Source organism: Mytilus californianus, unplaced genomic scaffold (genome assembly GCF_021869535.1).
Source record: "Mytilus californianus isolate M0D057914Y unplaced genomic scaffold, xbMytCali1.0.p SCAF_6, whole genome shotgun sequence".
NCBI lineage: Eukaryota > Metazoa > Mollusca > Bivalvia > Mytilida > Mytilidae > Mytilus > Mytilus californianus.
In genome coordinates this window covers 2,794,156-2,813,925 of record NW_026262712.1, presented here as the reverse complement: position 1 = coordinate 2,813,925, position 19,770 = coordinate 2,794,156, and the positions used below count along the sequence as shown (strand labels likewise).

The following is a 19,770-nucleotide window of genomic DNA, read 5'->3' as shown; positions in this document are numbered from 1 at the left end:
TTCAATTTTTAAAGAGTGTAAAAGGTGGCAAAAATTTGCGCCGCCCGGGAATCGAACCCGGGTCGCAAGAATGGGAATCTTGCATGATACCACTACACCAGCGGCGCTTCAATATGAAGTAGTGAATTTTATCTATTTCTATATCACTGTGATACTACAATTTGTCAACTGTTCACCATAAAATAGATAAACTTGTCATATGCATCTAACATTCTTGCAACAGACCTGTAATTAAATCGAGAAAACTGTTACTTGCAATAGGAGCAAAAATTGGTAAGAAGCAAGGGGTTTTGCGTAAAAAGGTGGCAAAATCTGCCCCCAGTGAGAGTCGAACTCACGACCCCTGGTTTACGAGACCAGTGCTCTTTTTATCTTTTATATTTATTCAACATCATCTCATCATCTCATTTTTACAATATTTACATAAATAATAGAAAACATCAAGTCCTTATACTCTTTGGCTTCCTCATTCTTACACTATCATTCCGATTTTTCCTGTTTTTTTTTTCTTTGTTTTTTTTCTTATTCACACAGGGTTAAAATATAATCTTAAAAGAATTGTCAAACAAATCAATAGTTATTTAATCTTATATCTATAGTCAATAATTTCCATAATTGTAAAAGTGTCTTTATTAAAAATCAAAGATTCACATAACGCATATACGGCTGGTATATCCATTCCAGTAACGCAAAATAATGAATTCGATGTAATTTTGTAAATATGACACGATCCTTGGAAATACATTGCATTGTCTATATATTATTTTTAAATCAATTAAAAACACAATAATAAAAAAAAAAACACTATCATACAAGGTTCTCTCATCCCTTTCTCACATTAGACTTATCATATCAAATAAAATTTACATTATAAATTATGATGTTTCACATAGTTAATCATTTTTTCAATTCCATAGTTGGCTGTATCGTTCCAAAAAATGGTTTCGGTCACATCCTCAAATTCAGTTAAAACTAACTGTTCATAATGTTCATAGTTGTAATCATCATCATTCATTGTTCTAATATGCATTCTATCCGTTTCATACACAATCAATAATTTCCTGTTTTGAACCTTTCCAATCAATAAATCTCGGCCAGCTCGACTTTTTTTAAAAACTATTTTCCCAAAGCGTTCGTGTAATAGTTGTGTCGAACTAACAGTATCTATATCACTCTTTTCCTTATAAATCATCGTTCCGTTATCCTTATTTGTAACTGTTCTATTGTGTTTTATTTTTGGAACTATTGTCTTCTCTTCATGTGTATCTATAATTGGATCTAACTGGTTTATAGGTAAGTCGATAAACCGGTTAGGCAAGTCACTATCTATATTTACAGTCGATCGTTCTATATTGTCACTACACTGTTTTGAATTATATTCAGAGGCACAAACGGGTTCATTTTCACATTCCATGCCGGGTTCATCATCATTAATACTCGTAATTTCATTTTCGTTTTCTACAGTTATATCGTCTAATGTATCTAAATGTGTAACTTGTATTTTACTATTGCTTTCACTATATTCCCGTAAACGCTTATTGTCTCTTCTCAATGCTGCGCCTGATTTGCGCTTAACCTGTTTATTGTCAGATTTTGTAAACATTATAGATATTCTTGCTTTTTCATTGTCACCATGTACACTGTATGTAATTATACCAAATTCTTCACACGCACTTCGTATGGCACTCAATAAAAATCTCGGTAACTTATCCATATTCATCTTAAACTAATTGTCAAAATTTTATTAATGATAAAATAAACTTATGGTGCCTCCAGCCTTGAAATCTACACGATGCATTTCATCTATAATTCTTCTTTACAAATACTAATATTCCTAAATAGTTCAAAGTCACTTACTGTAAACAAGGTTCGAAAATATATTCCACTTTCCCTGCTTGGATATCCGAGCAAAACCTTAGAAACAGAAGAATGTTTCGCTACTCAGAAAATACGTGTAACCACTTCAAAACACAAACCGGAAGCCGACCCCTGGTTTACGAGACCAGTGCTCTAACCACTGAGCTATAGGGGCTTTGACGCATCGTTCGCTTAATGTAGTATATGTTCATCAGGCAAGATTTCTTTCTAAATTTGATGTAAAAAGCCAAAATCAGGATAGAATACTAGAAAAAATCATCTTGTTCAGTTCCTTTTCAAAGGAAAGCATGCATTTAGCCAATAAAATTAATAATATGATGCTTTGGCTAAAACCAACGAAAGTGCAATTAACCTAGCTAAATAAATAAGTTGGAAATCAAACATACATATACATATTAACTGCTTGGTGCATTCAAGGAAAACAAAATATCTACATGAAAAGAAAATAAATCTTATCCTTTCTGTATTAGTGTTTCAATTTTTAAAGAGTGTAAAAGGTGCCAAAAATTTGCGCCGCCCGGGAATCGAACCCGGGTCGCAAGAATGGGAATCTTGCATGATACCACTACACCAGCGGCGCTTCAATATGAAGTAGTGAATTTTATCTATTTCTATATCACTGTGATACTACAATTTGTCAACTGTTCACCATAAAATAGATAAACTTGTCATATGCATCTAACATTCTTGCAACAGACCTGTAATTAAATCGAGAAAACTGTTACTTGCAATAGGAGCAAAAATTGGTAAGAAGCAAGGGGTTTTGCGTAAAAAGGTGGCAAAATCTGCCCCCAGTGAGAGTCGAACTCACGACCCCTGGTTTACGAGACCAGTGCTCTAACCACTGAGCTATAGGGGCTTTGACGCATCGTTCGCTTAATGTAGTATATGTTCATCAGGCAAGATTTCTTTCTAAATTTGATGTAAAAAGCCAAAATCAGGATAGAATACTAGAAAAAATCATCTTGTTCAGTTCCTTTTCAAAGGAAAGCATGCATTTAGCCAATAAAATTAATAATATGATGCTTTGGCTAAAACCAACGAAAGTGCAATTAACCTAGCTAAATAAATAAGTTGGAAATCAAACATACATATACATATTAACTGCTTGGTGCATTCAAGGAAAACAAAATATCTACATGAAAAGAAAATAAATCTTATCCTTTCTGTATTAGTGTTTCAATTTTTAAAGAGTGTAAAAGGTGCCAAAAATTTGCGCCGCCCGGGAATCGAACCCGGGTCGCAAGAATGGGAATCTTGCATGATACCACTACACCAGCGGCGCTTCAATATGAAGTAGTGAATTTTATCTATTTCTATATCACTGTGATACTACAATTTGTCAACTGTTCACCATAAAATAGATAAACTTGTCATATGCATCTAACATTCTTGCAACAGACCTGTAATTAAATCGAGAAAACTGTTACTTGCAATAGGAGCAAAAATTGGTAAGAAGCAAGGGGTTTTGCGTAAAAAGGTGGCAAAATCTGCCCCCAGTGAGAGTCGAACTCACGACCCCTGGTTTACGAGACCAGTGCTCTAACCACTGAGCTATAGGGGCTTTGACGCATCTTTCGCTTAATGTAGTATATGTTCATCAGGCAAGATTTCTTTCTAAATTTGATGTAAAAAGCCAAAATCAGGATAGAATACTAGAAAAAATCATCTTGTTCAGTTCCTTTTCAAAGGAAAGCATGCATTTAGCCAATAAAATTAATAATATGATGCTTTGGCTAAAACCAACGAAAGTGCAATTAACCTAGCTAAATAAATAAGTTGGAAATCAAACATACATATACATATTAACTGCTTGGTGCATTCAAGGAAAACAAAATATCTACATGAAAAGAAAATAAATCTTATCCTTTCTGTATTAGTGTTTCAATTTTTAAAGAGTGTAAAAGGTGCCAAAAATTTGCGCCGCCCGGGAATCGAACCCGGGTCGCAAGAATGGGAATCTTGCATGATACCACTACACCAGCGGCGCTTCAATATGAAGTAGTGAATTTTATCTATTTCTATATCACTGTGATACTACAATTTGTCAACTGTTCACCATAAAATAGATAAACTTGTCATATGCATCTAACATTCTTGCAACAGACCTGTAATTAAATCGAGAAAACTGTTACTTGCAATAGGAGCAAAAATTGGTAAGAAGCAAGGGGTTTTGCGTAAAAAGGTGGCAAAATCTGCCCCCAGTGAGAGTCGAACTCACGACCCCTGGTTTACGAGACCAGTGCTCTTTTTTTTTTTTATCTTTATTATATTCACACTTGGTATATACATATCACAGTTTAGATTTACACATAAATGAAAACATTGTTATCAATTATTGTCCTTTCTCTGAAAAGAATCATATTCAATATTTTGATTTACTATACATATAATGCGTGAAATATTTTTCACGAACATAATTGTCTTGTTATGTACTTTTGTGTATTCATATATATATCATATTCTATAGAAAAACATCAAGTCCTTATACTAATATTCTATTTCATTCTTATCTATCACTCAGCACATACATTCAAAATGATTAAAAGCTTACACAGAATACAAAGAAAACTCAGTGAAAAATGATTGTAACGTCTTATTTTCTGACAGAGGACGAAAATTGATACAATCGAAAATGTAATTTGCACAGGGCTGGATTCCATTCCACTACGCAAATAAAATTCGAAGTATTAAATATCAAGTCATTCATCAGTTATTTTAAGACAGGCAAACAAATCACAAAAAAGAATTATCAATATTCGGAAAAACTTTTTTCCACAACGTTCTCACAAACCATACAAACTTTCTCTTTTACGAAATACAATACAATTAAATAATAAAAAAAATTACAGTTTTTTTATTTGTCACAAATTCTATCATCTGCAGCATTCTTTTTCTCACTGCATTAGTCATTAGTTTTGTCGTTCTTACATCATGAAAATCTTCAGTCAACACTTTGTTGAATTTAAAGTAATCTCGATCACTGCGATCAAATACTTCAAACTCTTCACGATCCATATAAAACAATATCAGACGTTTTTTCACTGTTTTTCCGATCAATATATCGTAACCACATCGGGTTTGTTTCAAAACAAATTTTGGAATTAACTCACTTTCAGTTACAATTTTTGCCGTAAATACTTGTTTACCTTTGTCATTATTTTCTTTCGATCTATCGCATGATTGCACACATTTAGATGTAGCGGATAAAATACCACTGTTATTCACTTTACTAAACGTAAATTCTGAAAATACATTATCTCCTTTTGTATTATTTTCACTTGTATCAATAGATAATCCATGTTTACTTTTATTTACATTGTCTTTACCTGTATCGATTGAACACAGTTCTATATTTGGACGTTCTATACTTTCAATGTTACCTGTAACGGAGGCCTCAGACGGGTTATCTTCAATGTCCATTATATCCGATGTGTTTGTCGCTACTTTTTCATCCGGTACTTGATTACTTTCAGACGAATTATCCGAATAAATCACTTCGGTATGATTTCCAATATTCGAAACACTTTCGACACTATTATTATATTCTTTCATTCGTTTTTTGTCACGATTGACAGTTGAATTCGACTTTCGTTTACTTTTATTACTATCTTCATTTGTAAAAACAATAGATATACGGGCTCTGTCATTTTCACCATGCACAGTAAATGTGATATTACGAAATTGTTCACACGCGTTTTCTATGGTACTCATCAATAAAGATGGAAGTCTCTCCATTATAAATAAATTCACCCTCGGGTGGCCTCTTTCTATACGACAATGTTTACATTGATTTAAAAAGTTACAAACGACAGTTTTGTCATAATTAAAGAAAAAAAAACTTACTTCTGAAACAAGTTAGAATGTTTATATATTCCAAATATTAGCTTGGATATCCGAGCAATCACTTATAACAGAGTAATTATTTCCTTCAACATAAACACAACGTCCAGTCACTTCAAGGTCCACTCGACCACCAAATTTTATCTATTTCTATATCACTGTGATACTACAATTTGTCAACTGTTCACCATAAAATAGATAAACTTGTCATATGCATCTAACATTCTTGCAACAGACTTGTAATTAAATCGAGAAAACTGTTACTTGCAATAGGAGCAAAAATTGGTAAGAAGCAAGGGGTTTTGCGTAAAAAGGTGGCAAAATCTGCCCCCAGTGAGAGTCGAACTCACGACCCCTGGTTTACGAGACCAGTGCTCTAACCACTGAGCTATAGGGGCTTTGACGCATCGTTCGCTTAATGTAGTATATGTTCATCAGGCAAGATTTCTTTCTAAATTTGATGTAAAAAGCCAAAATCAGGATAGAATACTAGAAAAAATCATCTTGTTCAGTTCCTTTTCAAAGGAAAGCATGCATTTAGCCAATAAAATTAATAATATGATGCTTTGGCTAAAACCAACGAAAGTGCAATTAACCTAGCTAAATAAATAAGTTGGAAATCAAACATACATATACATATTAACTGCTTGGTGCATTCAAGGAAAACAAAATATCTACATGAAAAGAAAATAAATCTTATCCTTTCTGTATTAGTGTTTCAATTTTTAAAGAGTGTAAAAGGTGCCAAAAATTTGCGCCGCCCGGGAATCGAACCCGGGTCGCAAGAATGGGAATCTTGCATGATACCACTACACCAGCGGCGCTTCAATATGAAGTAGTGAATTTTATCTATTTCTATATCACTGTGATACTACAATTTGTCAACTGTTCACCATAAAATAGATAAACTTGTCATATGCATCTAACATTCTTGCAACAGACCTGTAATTAAATCGAGAAAACTGTTACTTGCAATAGGAGCAAAAATTGGTAAGAAGCAAGGGGTTTTGCGTAAAAAGGTGGCAAAATCTGCCCCCAGTGAGAGTCGAACTCACGACCCCTGGTTTACGAGACCAGTGCTCTAACCACTGAGCTATAGGGGCTTTGACGCATCGTTCGCTTAATGTAGTATATGTTCATCAGGCAAGATTTCTTTCTAAATTTGATGTAAAAAGCCAAAATCAGGATAGAATACTAGAAAAAATCATCTTGTTCAGTTCCTTTTCAAAGGAAAGCATGCATTTAGCCAATAAAATTAATAATATGATGCTTTGGCTAAAACCAACGAAAGTGCAATTAACCTAGCTAAATAAATAAGTTGGAAATCAAACATACATATACATATTAACTGCTTGGTGCATTCAAGGAAAACAAAATATCTACATGAAAAGAAAATAAATCTTATCCTTTCTGTATTAGTGTTTCAATTTTTAAAGAGTGTAAAAGGTGCCAAAAATTTGCGCCGCCCGGGAATCGAACCCGGGTCGCAAGAATGGGAATCTTGCATGATACCACTACACCAGCGGCGCTTCAATATGAAGTAGTGAATTTTATCTATTTCTATATCACTGTGATACTACAATTTGTCAACTGTTCACCATAAAATAGATAAACTTGTCATATGCATCTAACATTCTTGCAACAGACCTGTAATTAAATCGAGAAAACTGTTACTTGCAATAGGAGCAAAAATTGGTAAGAAGCAAGGGGTTTTGCGTAAAAAGGTGGCAAAATCTGCCCCCAGTGAGAGTCGAACTCACGACCCCTGGTTTACGAGACCAGTGCTCTAACCACTGAGCTATAGGGGCTTTGACGCATCGTTCGCTTAATGTAGTATATGTTCATCAGGCAAGATTTCTTTCTAAATTTGATGTAAAAAGCCAAAATCAGGATAGAATACTAGAAAAAATCATCTTGTTCAGTTCCTTTTCAAAGGAAAGCATGCATTTAGCCAATAAAATTAATAATATGATGCTTTGGCTAAAACCAACGAAAGTGCAATTAACCTAGCTAAATAAATAAGTTGGAAATCAAACATACATATACATATTAACTGCTTGGTGCATTCAAGGAAAACAAAATATCTACATGAAAAGAAAATAAATCTTATCCTTTCTGTATTAGTGTTTCAATTTTTAAAGAGTGTAAAAGGTGCCAAAAATTTGCGCCGCCCGGGAATCGAACCCGGGTCGCAAGAATGGGAATCTTGCATGATACCACTACACCAGCGGCGCTTCAATATGAAGTAGTGAATTTTATCTATTTCTATATCACTGTGATACTACAATTTGTCAACTGTTCACCATAAAATAGATAAACTTGTCATATGCATCTAACATTCTTGCAACAGACCTGTAATTAAATCGAGAAAACTGTTACTTGCAATAGGAGCAAAAATTGGTAAGAAGCAAGGGGTTTTGCGTAAAAAGGTGGCAAAATCTGCCCCCAGTGAGAGTCGAACTCACGACCCCTGGTTTACGAGACCAGTGCTCTAACCACTGAGCTATAGGGGCTTTGACGCATCGTTCGCTTAATGTAGTATATGTTCATCAGGCAAGATTTCTTTCTAAATTTGATGTAAAAAGCCAAAATCAGGATAGAATACTAGAAAAAATCATCTTGTTCAGTTCCTTTTCAAAGGAAAGCATGCATTTAGCCAATAAAATTAATAATATGATGCTTTGGCTAAAACCAACGAAAGTGCAATTAACCTAGCTAAATAAATAAGTTGGAAATCAAACATACATATACATATTAACTGCTTGGTGCATTCAAGGAAAACAAAATATCTACATGAAAAGAAAATAAATCTTATCCTTTCTGTATTAGTGTTTCAATTTTTAAAGAGTGTAAAAGGTGCCAAAAATTTGCGCCGCCCGGGAATCGAACCCGGGTCGCAAGAATGGGAATCTTGCATGATACCACTACACCAGCGGCGCTTCAATATGAAGTAGTGAATTTTATCTATTTCTATATCACTGTGATACTACAATTTGTCAACTGTTCACCATAAAATAGATAAACTTGTCATATGCATCTAACATTCTTGCAACAGACCTGTAATTAAATCGAGAAAACTGTTACTTGCAATAGGAGCAAAAATTGGTAAGAAGCAAGGGGTTTTGCGTAAAAAGGTGGCAAAATCTGCCCCCAGTGAGAGTCGAACTCACGACCCCTGGTTTACGAGACCAGTGCTCTAACCACTGAGCTATAGGGGCTTTGACGCATCGTTCGCTTAATGTAGTATATGTTCATCAGGCAAGATTTCTTTCTAAATTTGATGTAAAAAGCCAAAATCAGGATAGAATACTAGAAAAAATCATCTTGTTCAGTTCCTTTTCAAAGGAAAGCATGCATTTAGCCAATAAAATTAATAATATGATGCTTTGGCTAAAACCAACGAAAGTGCAATTAACCTAGCTAAATAAATAAGTTGGAAATCAAACATACATATACATATTAACTGCTTGGTGCATTCAAGGAAAACAAAATATCTACATGAAAAGAAAATAAATCTTATCCTTTCTGTATTAGTGTTTCAATTTTTAAAGAGTGTAAAAGGTGCCAAAAATTTGCGCCGCCCGGGAATCGAACCCGGGTCGCAAGAATGGGAATCTTGCATGATACCACTACACCAGCGGCGCTTCAATATGAAGTAGTGAATTTTATCTATTTCTATATCACTGTGATACTACAATTTGTCAACTGTTCACCATAAAATAGATAAACTTGTCATATGCATCTAACATTCTTGCAACAGACCTGTAATTAAATCGAGAAAACTGTTACTTGCAATAGGAGCAAAAATTGGTAAGAAGCAAGGGGTTTTGCGTAAAAAGGTGGCAAAATCTGCCCCCAGTGAGAGTCGAACTCACGACCCCTGGTTTACGAGACCAGTGCTCTAACCACTGAGCTATAGGGGCTTTGACGCATCGTTCGCTTAATGTAGTATATGTTCATCAGGCAAGATTTCTTTCTAAATTTGATGTAAAAAGCCAAAATCAGGATAGAATACTAGAAAAAATCATCTTGTTCAGTTCCTTTTCAAAGGAAAGCATGCATTTAGCCAATAAAATTAATAATATGATGCTTTGGCTAAAACCAACGAAAGTGCAATTAACCTAGCTAAATAAATAAGTTGGAAATCAAACATACATATACATATTAACTGCTTGGTGCATTCAAGGAAAACAAAATATCTACATGAAAAGAAAATAAATCTTATCCTTTCTGTATTAGTGTTTCAATTTTTAAAGAGTGTAAAAGGTGCCAAAAATTTGCGCCGCCCGGGAATCGAACCCGGGTCGCAAGAATGGGAATCTTGCATGATACCACTACACCAGCGGCGCTTCAATATGAAGTAGTGAATTTTATCTATTTCTATATCACTGTGATACTACAATTTGTCAACTGTTCACCATAAAATAGATAAACTTGTCATATGCATCTAACATTCTTGCAACAGACCTGTAATTAAATCGAGAAAACTGTTACTTGCAATAGGAGCAAAAATTGGTAAGAAGCAAGGGGTTTTGCGTAAAAAGGTGGCAAAATCTGCCCCCAGTGAGAGTCGAACTCACGACCCCTGGTTTACGAGACCAGTGCTCTAACCACTGAGCTATAGGGGCTTTGACGCATCGTTCGCTTAATGTAGTATATGTTCATCAGGCAAGATTTCTTTCTAAATTTGATGTAAAAAGCCAAAATCAGGATAGAATACTAGAAAAAATCATCTTGTTCAGTTCCTTTTCAAAGGAAAGCATGCATTTAGCCAATAAAATTAATAATATGATGCTTTGGCTAAAACCAACGAAAGTGCAATTAACCTAGCTAAATAAATAAGTTGGAAATCAAACATACATATACATATTAACTGCTTGGTGCATTCAAGGAAAACAAAATATCTACATGAAAAGAAAATAAATCTTATCCTTTCTGTATTAGTGTTTCAATTTTTAAAGAGTGTAAAAGGTGCCAAAAATTTGCGCCGCCCGGGAATCGAACCCGGGTCGCAAGAATGGGTATCTTGCATGATACCACTACACCAGCGGCGCTTCAATATGAAGTAGTGAATTTTATCTATTTCTATATCACTGTGATACTACAATTTGTCAACTGTTCACCATAAAATAGATAAACTTGTCATATGCATCTAACATTCTTGCAACAGACCTGTAATTAAATCGAGAAAACTGTTACTTGCAATAGGAGCAAAAATTGGTAAGAAGCAAGGGGTTTTGCGTAAAAAGGTGGCAAAATCTGCCCCCAGTGAGAGTCGAACTCACGACCCCTGGTTTACGAGACCAGTGCTCTAACCACTGAGCTATAGGGGCTTTGACGCATCGTTCGCTTAATGTAGTATATGTTCATCAGGCAAGATTTCTTTCTAAATTTGATGTAAAAAGCCAAAATCAGGATAGAATACTAGAAAAAATCATCTTGTTCAGTTCCTTTTCAAAGGAAAGCATGCATTTAGCCAATAAAATTAATAATATGATGCTTTGGCTAAAACCAACGAAAGTGCAATTAACCTAGCTAAATAAATAAGTTGGAAATCAAACATACATATACATATTAACTGCTTGGTGCATTCAAGGAAAACAAAATATCTACATGAAAAGAAAATAAATCTTATCCTTTCTGTATTAGTGTTTCAATTTTTAAAGAGTGTAAAAGGTGCCAAAAATTTGCGCCGCCCGGGAATCGAACCCGGGTCGCAAGAATGGGAATCTTGCATGATACCACTACACCAGCGGCGCTTCAATATGAAGTAGTGAATTTTATCTATTTCTATATCACTGTGATACTACAATTTGTCAACTGTTCACCATAAAATAGATAAACTTGTCATATGCATCTAACATTCTTGCAACAGACCTGTAATTAAATCGAGAAAACTGTTACTTGCAATAGGAGCAAAAATTGGTAAGAAGCAAGGGGTTTTGCGTAAAAAGGTGGCAAAATCTGCCCCCAGTGAGAGTCGAACTCACGACCCCTGGTTTACGAGACCAGTGCTCTAACCACTGAGCTATAGGGGCTTTGACGCATCGTTCGCTTAATGTAGTATATGTTCATCAGGCAAGATTTCTTTCTAAATTTGATGTAAAAAGCCAAAATCAGGATAGAATACTAGAAAAAATCATCTTGTTCAGTTCCTTTTCAAAGGAAAGCATGCATTTAGCCAATAAAATTAATAATATGATGCTTTGGCTAAAACCAACGAAAGTGCAATTAACCTAGCTAAATAAATAAGTTGGAAATCAAACATACATATACATATTAACTGCTTGGTGCATTCAAGGAAAACAAAATATCTACATGAAAAGAAAATAAATCTTATCCTTTCTGTATTAGTGTTTCAATTTTTAAAGAGTGTAAAAGGTGCCAAAAATTTGCGCCGCCCGGGAATCGAACCCGGGTCGCAAGAATGGGAATCTTGCATGATACCACTACACCAGCGGCGCTTCAATATGAAGTAGTGAATTTTATCTATTTCTATATCACTGTGATACTACAATTTGTCAACTGTTCACCATAAAATAGATAAACTTGTCATATGCATCTAACATTCTTGCAACAGACCTGTAATTAAATCGAGAAAACTGTTACTTGCAATAGGAGCAAAAATTGGTAAGAAGCAAGGGGTTTTGCGTAAAAAGGTGGCAAAATCTGCCCCCAGTGAGAGTCGAACTCACGACCCCTGGTTTACGAGACCAGTGCTCTAACCACTGAGCTATAGGGGCTTTGACGCATCGTTCGCTTAATGTAGTATATGTTCATCAGGCAAGATTTCTTTCTAAATTTGATGTAAAAAGCCAAAATCAGGATAGAATACTAGAAAAAATCATCTTGTTCAGTTCCTTTTCAAAGGAAAGCATGCATTTAGCCAATAAAATTAATAATATGATGCTTTGGCTAAAACCAACGAAAGTGCAATTAACCTAGCTAAATAAATAAGTTGGAAATCAAACATACATATACATATTAACTGCTTGGTGCATTCAAGGAAAACAAAATATCTACATGAAAAGAAAATAAATCTTATCCTTTCTGTATTAGTGTTTCAATTTTTAAAGAGTGTAAAAGGTGCCAAAAATTTGCGCCGCCCGGGAATCGAACCCGGGTCGCAAGAATGGGTATCTTGCATGATACCACTACACCAGCGGCGCTTCAATATGAAGTAGTGAATTTTATCTATTTCTATATCACTGTGATACTACAATTTGTCAACTGTTCACCATAAAATAGATAAACTTGTCATATGCATCTAACATTCTTGCAACAGACCTGTAATTAAATCGAGAAAACTGTTACTTGCAATAGGAGCAAAAATTGGTAAGAAGCAAGGGGTTTTGCGTAAAAAGGTGGCAAAATCTGCCCCCAGTGAGAGTCGAACTCACGACCCCTGGTTTACGAGACCAGTGCTCTAACCACTGAGCTATAGGGGCTTTGACGCATCGTTCGCTTAATGTAGTATATGTTCATCAGGCAAGATTTCTTTCTAAATTTGATGTAAAAAGCCAAAATCAGGATAGAATACTAGAAAAAATCATCTTGTTCAGTTCCTTTTCAAAGGAAAGCATGCATTTAGCCAATAAAATTAATAATATGATGCTTTGGCTAAAACCAACGAAAGTGCAATTAACCTAGCTAAATAAATAAGTTGGAAATCAAACATACATATACATATTAACTGCTTGGTGCATTCAAGGAAAACAAAATATCTACATGAAAAGAAAATAAATCTTATCCTTTCTGTATTAGTGTTTCAATTTTTAAAGAGTGTAAAAGGTGCCAAAAATTTGCGCCGCCCGGGAATCGAACCCGGGTCGCAAGAATGGGAATCTTGCATGATACCACTACACCAGCGGCGCTTCAATATGAAGTAGTGAATTTTATCTATTTCTATATCACTGTGATACTACAATTTGTCAACTGTTCACCATAAAATAGATAAACTTGTCATATGCATCTAACATTCTTGCAACAGACTTGTAATTAAATCGAGAAAACTGTTACTTGCAATAGGAGCAAAAATTGGTAAGAAGCAAGGGGTTTTGCGTAAAAAGGTGGCAAAATCTGCCCCCAGTGAGAGTCGAACTCACGACCCCTGGTTTACGAGACCAGTGCTCTAACCACTGAGCTATAGGGGCTTTGACGCATCGTTCGCTTAATGTAGTATATGTTCATCAGGCAAGATTTCTTTCTAAATTTGATGTAAAAAGCCAAAATCAGGATAGAATACTAGAAAAAATCATCTTGTTCAGTTCCTTTTCAAAGGAAAGCATGCATTTAGCCAATAAAATTAATAATATGATGCTTTGGCTAAAACCAACGAAAGTGCAATTAACCTAGCTAAATAAATAAGTTGGAAATCAAACATACATATACATATTAACTGCTTGGTGCATTCAAGGAAAACAAAATATCTACATGAAAAGAAAATAAATCTTATCCTTTCTGTATTAGTGTTTCAATTTTTAAAGAGTGTAAAAGGTGCCAAAAATTTGCGCCGCCCGGGAATCGAACCCGGGTCGCAAGAATGGGAATCTTGCATGATACCACTACACCAGCGGCGCTTCAATATGAAGTAGTGAATTTTATCTATTTCTATATCACTGTGATACTACAATTTGTCAACTGTTCACCATAAAATAGATAAACTTGTCATATGCATCTAACATTCTTGCAACAGACCTGTAATTAAATCGAGAAAACTGTTACTTGCAATAGGAGCAAAAATTGGTAAGAAGCAAGGGGTTTTGCGTAAAAAGGTGGCAAAATCTGCCCCCAGTGAGAGTCGAACTCACGACCCCTGGTTTACGAGACCAGTGCTCTAACCACTGAGCTATAGGGGCTTTGACGCATCGTTCGCTTAATGTAGTATATGTTCATCAGGCAAGATTTCTTTCTAAATTTGATGTAAAAAGCCAAAATCAGGATAGAATACTAGAAAAAATCATCTTGTTCAGTTCCTTTTCAAAGGAAAGCATGCATTTAGCCAATAAAATTAATAATATGATGCTTTGGCTAAAACCAACGAAAGTGCAATTAACCTAGCTAAATAAATAAGTTGGAAATCAAACATACATATACATATTAACTGCTTGGTGCATTCAAGGAAAACAAAATATCTACATGAAAAGAAAATAAATCTTATCCTTTCTGTATTAGTGTTTCAATTTTTAAAGAGTGTAAAAGGTGCCAAAAATTTGCGCCGCCCGGGAATCGAACCCGGGTCGCAAGAATGGGAATCTTGCATGATACCACTACACCAGCGGCGCTTCAATATGAAGTAGTGAATTTTATCTATTTCTATATCACTGTGATACTACAATTTGTCAACTGTTCACCATAAAATAGATAAACTTGTCATATGCATCTAACATTCTTGCAACAGACCTGTAATTAAATCGAGAAAACTGTTACTTGCAATAGGAGCAAAAATTGGTAAGAAGCAAGGGGTTTTGCGTAAAAAGGTGGCAAAATCTGCCCCCAGTGAGAGTCGAACTCACGACCCCTGGTTTACGAGACCAGTGCTCTAACCACTGAGCTATAGGGGCTTTGACGCATCGTTTGCTTAATGTAGTATATGTTCATCAGGCAAGATTTCTTTCTAAATTTGATGTAAAAAGCCAAAATCAGGATAGAATACTAGAAAAAATCATCTTGTTCAGTTCCTTTTCAAAGGAAAGCATGCATTTAGCCAATAAAATTAATAATATGATGCTTTGGCTAAAACCAACGAAAGTGCAATTAACCTAGCTAAATAAATAAGTTGGAAATCAAACATACATATACATATTAACTGCTTGGTGCATTCAAGGAAAACAAAATATCTACATGAAAAGAAAATAAATCTTATCCTTTCTGTATTAGTGTTTCAATTTTTAAAGAGTGTAAAAGGTGCCAAAAATTTGCGCCGCCCGGGAATCGAACCCGGGTCGCAAGAATGGGAATCTTGCATGATACCACTACACCAGCGGCGCTTCAATATGAAGTAGTGAATTTTATCTATTTCTATATCACTGTGATACTACAATTTGTCAACTGTTCACCATAAAATAGATAAACTTGTCATATGCATCTAACATTCTTGCAACAGACCTGTAATTAAATCGAGAAAACTGTTACTTGCAATAGGAGCAAAAATTGGTAAGAAGCAAGGGGTTTTGCGTAAAAAGGTGGCAAAATCTGCCCCCAGTGAGAGTCGAACTCACGACCCCTGGTTTACGAGACCAGTGCTCTAACCACTGAGCTATAGGGGCTTTGACGCATCGTTCGCTTAATGTAGTATATGTTCATCAGGCAAGATTTCTTTCTAAATTTGATGTAAAAAGCCAAAATCAGGATAGAATACTAGAAAAAATCATCTTGTTCAGTTCCTTTTCAAAGGAAAGCATGCATTTAGCCAATAAAATTAATAATATGATGCTTTGGCTAAAACCAACGAAAGTGCAATTAACCTAGCTAAATAAATAAGTTGGAAATCAAACATACATATACATATTAACTGCTTGGTGCATTCAAGGAAAACAAAATATCTACATGAAAAGAAAATAAATCTTATCCTTTCTGTATTAGTGTTTCAATTTTTAAAGAGTGTAAAAGGTGCCAAAAATTTGCGCCGCCCGGGAATCGAACCCGGGTCGCAAGAATGGGAATCTTGCATGATACCACTACACCAGCGGCGCTTCAATATGAAGTAGTGAATTTTATCTATTTCTATATCACTGTGATACTACAATTTGTCAACTGTTCACCATAAAATAGATAAACTTGTCATATGCATCTAACATTCTTGCAACAGACCTGTAATTAAATCGAGAAAACTGTTACTTGCAATAGGAGCAAAAATTGGTAAGAAGCAAGGGGTTTTGCGTAAAAAGGTGGCAAAATCTGCCCCCAGTGAGAGTCGAACTCACGACCCCTGGTTTACGAGACCAGTGCTCTAACCACTGAGCTATAGGGGCTTTGACGCATCGTTCGCTTAATGTAGTATATGTTCATCAGGCAAGATTTCTTTCTAAATTTGATGTAAAAAGCCAAAATCAGGATAGAATACTAGAAAAAATCATCTTGTTCAGTTCCTTTTCAAAGGAAAGCATGCATTTAGCCAATAAAATTAATAATATGATGCTTTGGCTAAAACCAACGAAAGTGCAATTAACCTAGCTAAATAAATAAGTTGGAAATCAAACATACATATACATATTAACTGCTTGGTGCATTCAAGGAAAACAAAATATCTACATGAAAAGAAAATAAATCTTATCCTTTCTGTATTAGTGTTTCAATTTTTAAAGAGTGTAAAAGGTGCCAAAAATTTGCGCCGCCCGGGAATCGAACCCGGGTCGCAAGAATGGGAATCTTGCATGATACCACTACACCAGCGGCGCTTCAATATGAAGTAGTGAATTTTATCTATTTCTATATCACTGTGATACTACAATTTGTCAACTGTTCACCATAAAATAGATAAACTTGTCATATGCATCTAACATTCTTGCAACAGACCTGTAATTAAATCGAGAAAACTGTTACTTGCAATAGGAGCAAAAATTGGTAAGAAGCAAGGGGTTTTGCGTAAAAAGGTGGCAAAATCTGCCCCCAGTGAGAGTCGAACTCACGACCCCTGGTTTACGAGACCAGTGCTCTTTTTTTTTTTATCTTTATTAAAATAAGACATCATATTATACACATTAAAATACATAAAACAATATCACAAGTGTCAATATCAATTCAAAATGTCTATAACATTCAATTTCAAGCTTCTGTATAAATGTCTACATGACACAATCAGTTTTTATATTCAAATTACTACAATTTAAATATTATATCATCATCTACTTCTTTAACCAGAGGATTATCAAGCAAAAATTTCTTTTCAAATAAAGAATGTATTTTATGTTTTTGACACATATACACATAAAAATATATGACATAATGTTTCAGTGTGTACTTGAAAAATTGAACTAAATTAACATTTGTTTTTCCATTCATAATAATATTCCTTCTTCTAAATATACAATATCTTGCAGTTGAAAGCAGAAAGTTAACAAAACTGTCATTAACACCTTTCATTTTCCAATTTAACCCAAATAGTAGCAAATGTTCACTCTGTACACCACTTATTCTGTCAGAATCACAATTTCCAAATAATTTCACAAACAATTCAGATAAATAGTTATGAAATTCTAAAAGTTCATCACAGTTTATAAACATATGTACTAGATCTTCAATTTCATTACCACAAACATCACATAAATCATCATCAGACCATCCAATTCTTTTGAATTTACTTTTGGTAAATATACAATTATGAAGTATTTTGTAATCTAGCTCAATAAACTTTGCAGGTTTCCAGAATAAATTTACATTACACCAGATTTTACTAAAGTCATTATCATCAATATTGAACAGTGTTTTCCACATTTCAATACCACAGGGATCTTTACAAATATCATCTAATAAACAATTATACAGCTTTTTAACAGTACACAATGGTAACTCAAATGGTACATGATTAATAATAACAGAAATGTCTATTGTTCTTTTTGCATTCCTATGATGCAATTCACTATGCACGGTCTGCTTCCAGTCATCAGGAATTGCACAAATTAAACAATGATAACGATCAATAACATTCTTTACATTTGAATTTTCAAATACATTTTGTATTATTTCAACAATAGCACAATCAGGTAAAAATCCTGTTTTAACCTCATAACATATGTCCTTAAGACTAACTATACCAGCATTTATAAAATCATACCAAAGTATTGGTTTATCCTTCAATACAATCTCCGGATTCTTAAACAATGGTTGGTCATATATATTTTCTACACTTAATTTCAATTCAGACTTCCGTCTCAAAACATACCAAGCTTCTAACATTTCAATATACACAATCGGTAAACATTTTAACTCACAATGTGGTACTTGAATAAACAATACCTCTAACCCTAGATTCATATTATAAATCTTTGATACAAAATATTTAAAAGTATACTTCCACAATACATCATATTCATCATTTATTAATCTTCCTAAAAACTTTAATCTAAATGCATGTACTTTACATTTCATGTCAACTAATTGCAAACCTCCATTACATTTAGGATTTATTATAACATTATAATTCACCAAATGAGATCTCTTATTCCATACAAAATTAACACATAAAATCTTTATCTCATTATAAGCCCATTCGGGGATAGAGGATACAAAAAGAGTGTACCAAAATCTAGACATCATCAACGTATTTACAACAATAACTCTACCTTGCAGCGTTAATTGCCTTTGTAACCATATATTCAAAAGAGATTTCAATTTTGATATCTTTTCTTTCCAATTTAAATCATCACATATATTTCTGTCTTTTCCAACATAAATACCAAGTAATTGTACATTATTATCACATACTTGTAAACCATACTCCTGTTTTTCTACAGGTGACAATTCTCCCTTTCCAACACATAAAATTTCAGATTTTTGTCTATTTATTTTAGCACCAGTTGCTCTACTATATAAATCAAAAACTTTAAAAACTTCTGATATAGATTGTTTATTACAAACAGATAAAGTTGTATCGTCTGCATGCTGAAAAATTAACCCTTCTTTTTCACTATTTGGAACAACAATACCTTTTATCAAATCATTTTTAACAATCTTACTATGTAAGGGCTCAGCAGCTAAAACATACAATAATGCACTTATAGGACAGCCTTGTCTAATACCATTCTTAATACAAAAATAATTTGTTAAGAAACCATTGCATTTTACTGCACTATTAATACCATTATTAAATATTTCTATCCATTTAATAAAGTTATCTCCAAAACCATATCTTTTTAAAACCTTCAATAAATATGAGTGACTAACTCTATCAAATGCTTTTTCTTGATCAATTTTGATAATATAACCTTCAAGTTCATCTCTTTCAATAATTTCTATGATATCTCTGACATTTGCTACATTATTAGATATATCTCTACCAATTATACAACAAGTTTGGTCTACAGAAATAATTTTTGGTAATACAGTTTT

General features: G+C 34.1%; 38 non-coding genes across 38 annotated transcripts; all 38 read right to left on the bottom strand.

Moving 5' to 3' along the window:
* Nucleotides 1-36: 36 nt before the first annotated feature.
* On the bottom strand, nucleotides 37-107 carry Trnag-ccc (transfer RNA glycine (anticodon CCC)). Its single transcript has one exon. It is a non-coding gene; the product is annotated as a tRNA-Gly (tRNA).
* Nucleotides 108-2,387: 2,280 nt separating this feature from the next.
* Nucleotides 2,388-2,458, bottom strand: Trnag-ccc (transfer RNA glycine (anticodon CCC)). Its single transcript has one exon. It is a non-coding gene; the product is annotated as a tRNA-Gly (tRNA).
* Nucleotides 2,459-2,664: 206 nt separating this feature from the next.
* Trnat-cgu (transfer RNA threonine (anticodon CGU)) lies at nucleotides 2,665-2,737 on the bottom strand. Its single transcript has one exon. It is a non-coding gene; the product is annotated as a tRNA-Thr (tRNA).
* A 355-nt stretch (nucleotides 2,738-3,092) lies between these two features.
* Trnag-ccc (transfer RNA glycine (anticodon CCC)) lies at nucleotides 3,093-3,163 on the bottom strand. Its single transcript has one exon. It is a non-coding gene; the product is annotated as a tRNA-Gly (tRNA).
* A 206-nt stretch (nucleotides 3,164-3,369) lies between these two features.
* Nucleotides 3,370-3,442, bottom strand: Trnat-cgu (transfer RNA threonine (anticodon CGU)). The gene has a single exon. It is a non-coding gene; the product is annotated as a tRNA-Thr (tRNA).
* A 355-nt stretch (nucleotides 3,443-3,797) lies between these two features.
* On the bottom strand, nucleotides 3,798-3,868 carry Trnag-ccc (transfer RNA glycine (anticodon CCC)). The gene has a single exon. It is a non-coding gene; the product is annotated as a tRNA-Gly (tRNA).
* Nucleotides 3,869-6,046: 2,178 nt separating this feature from the next.
* Trnat-cgu (transfer RNA threonine (anticodon CGU)) lies at nucleotides 6,047-6,119 on the bottom strand. The gene has a single exon. It is a non-coding gene; the product is annotated as a tRNA-Thr (tRNA).
* A 355-nt stretch (nucleotides 6,120-6,474) lies between these two features.
* On the bottom strand, nucleotides 6,475-6,545 carry Trnag-ccc (transfer RNA glycine (anticodon CCC)). Its single transcript has one exon. It is a non-coding gene; the product is annotated as a tRNA-Gly (tRNA).
* Nucleotides 6,546-6,751: 206 nt separating this feature from the next.
* On the bottom strand, nucleotides 6,752-6,824 carry Trnat-cgu (transfer RNA threonine (anticodon CGU)). The gene has a single exon. It is a non-coding gene; the product is annotated as a tRNA-Thr (tRNA).
* Nucleotides 6,825-7,179: 355 nt separating this feature from the next.
* On the bottom strand, nucleotides 7,180-7,250 carry Trnag-ccc (transfer RNA glycine (anticodon CCC)). The gene has a single exon. It is a non-coding gene; the product is annotated as a tRNA-Gly (tRNA).
* Nucleotides 7,251-7,456: 206 nt separating this feature from the next.
* Nucleotides 7,457-7,529, bottom strand: Trnat-cgu (transfer RNA threonine (anticodon CGU)). Its single transcript has one exon. It is a non-coding gene; the product is annotated as a tRNA-Thr (tRNA).
* Nucleotides 7,530-7,884: 355 nt separating this feature from the next.
* Nucleotides 7,885-7,955, bottom strand: Trnag-ccc (transfer RNA glycine (anticodon CCC)). The gene has a single exon. It is a non-coding gene; the product is annotated as a tRNA-Gly (tRNA).
* Nucleotides 7,956-8,161: 206 nt separating this feature from the next.
* Nucleotides 8,162-8,234, bottom strand: Trnat-cgu (transfer RNA threonine (anticodon CGU)). Its single transcript has one exon. It is a non-coding gene; the product is annotated as a tRNA-Thr (tRNA).
* Nucleotides 8,235-8,589: 355 nt separating this feature from the next.
* On the bottom strand, nucleotides 8,590-8,660 carry Trnag-ccc (transfer RNA glycine (anticodon CCC)). Its single transcript has one exon. It is a non-coding gene; the product is annotated as a tRNA-Gly (tRNA).
* A 206-nt stretch (nucleotides 8,661-8,866) lies between these two features.
* Trnat-cgu (transfer RNA threonine (anticodon CGU)) lies at nucleotides 8,867-8,939 on the bottom strand. The gene has a single exon. It is a non-coding gene; the product is annotated as a tRNA-Thr (tRNA).
* A 355-nt stretch (nucleotides 8,940-9,294) lies between these two features.
* On the bottom strand, nucleotides 9,295-9,365 carry Trnag-ccc (transfer RNA glycine (anticodon CCC)). The gene has a single exon. It is a non-coding gene; the product is annotated as a tRNA-Gly (tRNA).
* Nucleotides 9,366-9,571: 206 nt separating this feature from the next.
* Trnat-cgu (transfer RNA threonine (anticodon CGU)) lies at nucleotides 9,572-9,644 on the bottom strand. The gene has a single exon. It is a non-coding gene; the product is annotated as a tRNA-Thr (tRNA).
* A 355-nt stretch (nucleotides 9,645-9,999) lies between these two features.
* Nucleotides 10,000-10,070, bottom strand: Trnag-ccc (transfer RNA glycine (anticodon CCC)). The gene has a single exon. It is a non-coding gene; the product is annotated as a tRNA-Gly (tRNA).
* Nucleotides 10,071-10,276: 206 nt separating this feature from the next.
* Nucleotides 10,277-10,349, bottom strand: Trnat-cgu (transfer RNA threonine (anticodon CGU)). Its single transcript has one exon. It is a non-coding gene; the product is annotated as a tRNA-Thr (tRNA).
* A 355-nt stretch (nucleotides 10,350-10,704) lies between these two features.
* Nucleotides 10,705-10,775, bottom strand: Trnag-ccc (transfer RNA glycine (anticodon CCC)). The gene has a single exon. It is a non-coding gene; the product is annotated as a tRNA-Gly (tRNA).
* Nucleotides 10,776-10,981: 206 nt separating this feature from the next.
* Nucleotides 10,982-11,054, bottom strand: Trnat-cgu (transfer RNA threonine (anticodon CGU)). The gene has a single exon. It is a non-coding gene; the product is annotated as a tRNA-Thr (tRNA).
* A 355-nt stretch (nucleotides 11,055-11,409) lies between these two features.
* Nucleotides 11,410-11,480, bottom strand: Trnag-ccc (transfer RNA glycine (anticodon CCC)). Its single transcript has one exon. It is a non-coding gene; the product is annotated as a tRNA-Gly (tRNA).
* A 206-nt stretch (nucleotides 11,481-11,686) lies between these two features.
* Trnat-cgu (transfer RNA threonine (anticodon CGU)) lies at nucleotides 11,687-11,759 on the bottom strand. Its single transcript has one exon. It is a non-coding gene; the product is annotated as a tRNA-Thr (tRNA).
* Nucleotides 11,760-12,114: 355 nt separating this feature from the next.
* Nucleotides 12,115-12,185, bottom strand: Trnag-ccc (transfer RNA glycine (anticodon CCC)). The gene has a single exon. It is a non-coding gene; the product is annotated as a tRNA-Gly (tRNA).
* Nucleotides 12,186-12,391: 206 nt separating this feature from the next.
* On the bottom strand, nucleotides 12,392-12,464 carry Trnat-cgu (transfer RNA threonine (anticodon CGU)). The gene has a single exon. It is a non-coding gene; the product is annotated as a tRNA-Thr (tRNA).
* Nucleotides 12,465-12,819: 355 nt separating this feature from the next.
* Nucleotides 12,820-12,890, bottom strand: Trnag-ccc (transfer RNA glycine (anticodon CCC)). Its single transcript has one exon. It is a non-coding gene; the product is annotated as a tRNA-Gly (tRNA).
* A 206-nt stretch (nucleotides 12,891-13,096) lies between these two features.
* Trnat-cgu (transfer RNA threonine (anticodon CGU)) lies at nucleotides 13,097-13,169 on the bottom strand. The gene has a single exon. It is a non-coding gene; the product is annotated as a tRNA-Thr (tRNA).
* Nucleotides 13,170-13,524: 355 nt separating this feature from the next.
* Trnag-ccc (transfer RNA glycine (anticodon CCC)) lies at nucleotides 13,525-13,595 on the bottom strand. The gene has a single exon. It is a non-coding gene; the product is annotated as a tRNA-Gly (tRNA).
* Nucleotides 13,596-13,801: 206 nt separating this feature from the next.
* Trnat-cgu (transfer RNA threonine (anticodon CGU)) lies at nucleotides 13,802-13,874 on the bottom strand. The gene has a single exon. It is a non-coding gene; the product is annotated as a tRNA-Thr (tRNA).
* A 355-nt stretch (nucleotides 13,875-14,229) lies between these two features.
* On the bottom strand, nucleotides 14,230-14,300 carry Trnag-ccc (transfer RNA glycine (anticodon CCC)). Its single transcript has one exon. It is a non-coding gene; the product is annotated as a tRNA-Gly (tRNA).
* Nucleotides 14,301-14,506: 206 nt separating this feature from the next.
* On the bottom strand, nucleotides 14,507-14,579 carry Trnat-cgu (transfer RNA threonine (anticodon CGU)). The gene has a single exon. It is a non-coding gene; the product is annotated as a tRNA-Thr (tRNA).
* A 355-nt stretch (nucleotides 14,580-14,934) lies between these two features.
* Trnag-ccc (transfer RNA glycine (anticodon CCC)) lies at nucleotides 14,935-15,005 on the bottom strand. The gene has a single exon. It is a non-coding gene; the product is annotated as a tRNA-Gly (tRNA).
* Nucleotides 15,006-15,211: 206 nt separating this feature from the next.
* Trnat-cgu (transfer RNA threonine (anticodon CGU)) lies at nucleotides 15,212-15,284 on the bottom strand. The gene has a single exon. It is a non-coding gene; the product is annotated as a tRNA-Thr (tRNA).
* Nucleotides 15,285-15,639: 355 nt separating this feature from the next.
* Nucleotides 15,640-15,710, bottom strand: Trnag-ccc (transfer RNA glycine (anticodon CCC)). The gene has a single exon. It is a non-coding gene; the product is annotated as a tRNA-Gly (tRNA).
* Nucleotides 15,711-15,916: 206 nt separating this feature from the next.
* Trnat-cgu (transfer RNA threonine (anticodon CGU)) lies at nucleotides 15,917-15,989 on the bottom strand. Its single transcript has one exon. It is a non-coding gene; the product is annotated as a tRNA-Thr (tRNA).
* A 355-nt stretch (nucleotides 15,990-16,344) lies between these two features.
* Nucleotides 16,345-16,415, bottom strand: Trnag-ccc (transfer RNA glycine (anticodon CCC)). The gene has a single exon. It is a non-coding gene; the product is annotated as a tRNA-Gly (tRNA).
* A 206-nt stretch (nucleotides 16,416-16,621) lies between these two features.
* Nucleotides 16,622-16,694, bottom strand: Trnat-cgu (transfer RNA threonine (anticodon CGU)). Its single transcript has one exon. It is a non-coding gene; the product is annotated as a tRNA-Thr (tRNA).
* Nucleotides 16,695-17,049: 355 nt separating this feature from the next.
* Trnag-ccc (transfer RNA glycine (anticodon CCC)) lies at nucleotides 17,050-17,120 on the bottom strand. The gene has a single exon. It is a non-coding gene; the product is annotated as a tRNA-Gly (tRNA).
* Between the last annotated feature and the right edge of the window lie 2,650 nt (nucleotides 17,121-19,770).